The sequence below is a fragment of the Elephantulus edwardii genome, unplaced genomic scaffold, assembly GCF_000299155.1.
Source record: "Elephantulus edwardii isolate Elephantulus edwardi_28Jun2011 unplaced genomic scaffold, EleEdw1.0 scaffold00201, whole genome shotgun sequence".
Lineage (NCBI taxonomy): Eukaryota > Metazoa > Chordata > Mammalia > Macroscelidea > Macroscelididae > Elephantulus > Elephantulus edwardii.
The window spans coordinates 1,953,346-1,957,881 of NW_006399951.1; the positions used below are offsets into that span (position 1 = coordinate 1,953,346).

A 4,536-nucleotide genomic window follows, 5' to 3' on the forward strand; every position below is an offset into this window, starting at 1 on the left:
AGTCCTACCTAAAGAAATCTACATGTTTAATGCAAGTAATCCCAATGAGATACCAAATTAATTTATCAAGAAATTGAAAAGGCCATTGTCAAGTTTATTTGGAAAGAGACTGAATCAGTAAAGCATGTCTGAGAAACAAAAATGAAGAGCGACATAGTACTCCCTGATTAAAAACCTACTACGTACAGCTATAATAATCAAAGCAACATCATACTGATGCAATGGCAGACACATAGACCAATGGAATAAAATCAAGACTCCATCAAGAAACGCACATACCTATTGTCAACTGATATTCGATAAAGGAAACAAAACTTATCTGATGGGGAAATGACAACCTCTTCAACAAAAGGTGCTAGCAAAACTGGACTGTTACTTGCAGAAAGCTGAAGCAGGATTCACATCTCACACCATACACAAAAATAAACTCAAGGTGGATAAGAAGGATGTCTATTTGTGTTTTATCAACTATGCAAAAGCATTTGACTGTGTGGCTAATGTTGAAAAGTATGAGAATTCTAGAACACTTGATTGTGGTCATGTGAAATCTAGATCTAAATTAGGAAGCTGTTATCCTAACAGAAGAAGGGAACACTGCATGATTCAAAATCAAGAAAGAAGTGATAGCAGTGTCATGAGAAACAGATTTGGACCTTGCCCTACCCTGCACCATCACCATGAGGCCTCTATTATTCTCAAACCCATTGCTGAAAAGGGCTGTCAAGCTGACTGTGACTCACGGTTACACCGTGTACATCAGAGTGAAATCCTGCTTGATCCTGTACCATCTTCACAATTTCTGCTGTGCTTCAGATTATTGATGTTTCAATCCATCTCATTAAGAGTTATCCTCTCCTTTGATGACTCTTTACATCTCTAAGCATGATGGCCTTTGCCAAGAGCCTAAGGTGTGCCTTGTCCAGGCCATGCTCTTTGCAATCACTTGCTAGGCATCGGAGAGCTGGACAATGACTAAAGAATGGAGAAGAAGAATTGATGTTTTGAGTTTTGGTGCTGAGGATGAGTCTTGAACATACCATGCACCACCAAGAGAACAAATAGATCTGTCTTGGAGAGTGAAGCCAAGTTTCTCCTTGCAGGTTAAGATTTTGAAGCTCTGGCTCACATACTTTGGGCACATTATGATTGGAATGGTTGAGCGACAGTGTAGAAGAGGAGGACCCTGGACAAGATGCACTGATATGGTAACTGGGGCAAAGGGACTAGACGGGTCGGAGTCAGTGAGAGTGGCTCAGGACAGGTCAGGGTTCAGAGCTATTGTCCTTAGGGTTGCTATGAGTGGCAATGACTCAATGGCACATAACAAGAACAACAACAGGACAACAGAACCTCCTGAAAACTTGCCCAAAGTATGTGAGATGACATCTCACCATGTTTACTTCTAAGGAGTTCTTTAGCTTCACTTCTTCTATTTGATAATTTTTTTGGACAGTTTTTAATACATTTGGCTGAACAACACAATTCAAAGCCATCACTTCTTTGGTTTTCCTTATTCACTGTCTCACTACATGCATATGAAGCAATTGGAGATACCTCCACTTCTCAAGTTCTTTACCAATCCTTTTCCCTTTTCCCTCTTCGAGCCTTGTATTCTCTATTTCTTGCTAGGTTTGATAACTTACAGACCACACTCATAGTTTATGGTTTATTAAGGAAGCAACAGGCTACAAAGCAGTATCAGGATTAATTTGGAAGTCACAGGATAAAATTCAGGAGACAAAACCAACTTTTTTCACTCAAGATGACTTCTTACCAAGATAGTTCTCGACTTCTTCTCAGCTGTGTCCAATAGGTAGGCCCTTAATCATTGTTCCACTTTGGATAATGTTATAACACTTGGGAAAGTGTTCTAACTCTTCATCTACACGAATATATATCCAGAGAAACCAACTCTGCTAGCAAGCCTTCTGCCCAAAGACATTCAGACCATTATTTTTCTCTATGGACTGCCAAACAATCGCTTTCTGCTGATTTCATGATTCCTGCCACATGACTTCTGCTGTCATCCCATGCTGTCTCACACAGTTTTCAAAGTTACATCTTTCTCTTTGCCTTCTGCATCTAGAAGGTTCTCAGTGCAGGGACATTGAATGGTCCAATTTCAAAACATGGCTCTCCTAATCAGACCAGGAATTGACCTATCGCCCTAGTGGATTAGAAATCACATAATTTGCATAGCAAGCCATGAATCACTTGTAAGATTATAGCACAGCTAATAATTTTTGGCAGAATTCTATATCAAGTGACATCACTCACCTGTTCTGTGTTCTCTTCTGCCTTCCATATACAATGAAAACTCTTTCATGGTCTGAAAAGGCTTGCTTGCTTGCTTTATCTATATCTATCTATCTATCTATCTATCTATCTATCATCTATCTATCATAATTTGAATGCAAGTTTAAAAGCTAATTAGAGTTCCATTCAACCATTTATACACATTTTGTTTTATAATATTATTTACAGTACTCACAGTGTGATAATGCTTTCTCCACTTCTTCCCTGTAATTACAATTTCCATCATTCCTTTGATCCTTCCCCTGCTTGCTTTCTGAGTTTTATCCTAGAGCATATGCTGCTCTTTTGACCTTACAGAGTTGGTTATTCCAAGGAATGAGTGATTTCCTTGGATATTTATCACCTTATAGGCCTACTTGTATAAAAGTTCAAAGAATGACTAAAGGTCATAGTTGGGCACGTTCCATCAGTCTCTACCTGACCAGCTAAGCTTATCTTTTTTTATAGTCTTACCTATTACTCTGTATTTTGCCCCACTCCATCCGGGATCTTTGACTGTGGTTTTTTTAAATAGGGTCTGCAGTAGTAGCCAGGCACCCACTAGTTCTGGTATCATAGCAATAGAAGTTGAAGTTTTAGGTTTTTTGTATTTTTGGGTTTTTTTACTTTTTAAAAAAAATTTTACTTTTAAAAAGTGGGTGTTAATACTCAATGTCTTAAAACATGCACCAGTTGGTTTTTACCAGTGTTTTAAAAACGATGCATCCAATGACACACTACCAATACAAACTGCTTATAAAGTACAAATCGTTTTATGAAGTCCTATTCTCCTATGTAAAAATAAACACTAAAGAGAATAAATACTGTTAAAAAGTAAATTAAAACCATAATTACAAATACATAGAATAAATAACGAGTTTTAAACAGAAACCTACAAAAGCTTTATTGCTGTTGTTGTTGTTATGTGCCGTCGAGACAAAAGCTTTATTAGGTAAGGATATTCACTCAGCGGCAGTGGGGAATATATCGAGCACAGTTAACCCCAATAGGAAGGTTAGCAAGCTAATACACTCTCTCTTGTTGAGGCCTATTAAAAAATCAGGAGTCCAGCTTAAAATTACTGCTGTACATTTAAAAAGATTGGTCCGCTTGTGCTTTCTCTGATTCCTCCTCTACATTTACAGTATTGGCAACATCATCATGTAGATTTTCTAGACTGTCTTTATGTAATTCATCTGACACATCTTCTTTTTGATCTTCACTTGTATTGACCTCACCAACTGGGTGTGTACTGGGCGTGTCTGCTAGCAAGTCATTTGCTTGGGACTGACTGTTATTCAGAAGCTTTGCTTGCCTTCTTTCCAAGGCCAGTTGTTTATTTCTCTCAATTCTCTATTGCTGCTCTTCTGTTAGGCTTCTACTTGGCTCAGGAGCAAACCTTTCAGTTGCTGATGAGCTTGTCAAAAATGGATCTAATTCAGTAGCAGTTATATCATGGTCATTATTTTCTACTATTTCATCATTATTGTTGACAAAATCTTCATGTACAATAGGGAGATCGAGTCAAATTCGTTTTAAACAGGTCTGAACTTCCTTTTTATTTCCCAGGTATTCAACTCTGTCAACAAAATCCTCAAATTGCAGTTTAGGGAATAGTTTATGTGCCCAGTGCTCCATTAGCTTCTTCAAGTCTTCAGCCTCATGACCTTTACCTTTGGCCTTTACATTATCAGACATATGCCTTAAGGTTGGAAGCCCTCTCTCTGAAATTAATCTCTGAGCATCCAGCTTGGGTAAGTGCCTTTTCACTGTTCTCTTTGGAGGCACAGGAACAGGTGCTCTTCTCTCTGACTCTTCATCAAGTTCAGCTTCTTCACCATCTCCTCTCTCTGGAGAGCCTGGAGGTGGGAAAAGAGGGAAGGTTTCATCTTCCACATGCCCATAATCTGGGAGTTCAATTACGTCATTCTCTTGAGGTTCCAGCATGCTTTGCTCTCATGCAAACTTCAGGGAGCTCCGGCCCCGTATGGGGGAGAAGTTGAAGTTTATATGACCCATTAATCTTTTGGACCAATTGTTTTCATGTCTTTTCATTTCTTATATCTTCTTTGTTTCGGATGCGAGAGACCAATAGTTGCACCTTACATGGTTGTTCATAAGATTTTAAGATCCTAATGGCTACTCACCAAAGTAGGATGCTGTTGTTGCTATTTTGTGCCATTGAGTAGGCCCATATTGACCCTATGACCAACAGATCTGAACAAAGTCCTATCTTATGCC

At 38.7% G+C, this 4,536-nt stretch overlaps 1 pseudogene; it reads right to left on the reverse strand.

Moving 5' to 3' along the window:
• Window positions 1–3,387: 3,387 nt before the first annotated feature.
• LOC102854351 lies at window positions 3,388–4,242 on the reverse strand (annotated as a pseudogene).
• Between the last annotated feature and the right edge of the window lie 294 nt (window positions 4,243–4,536).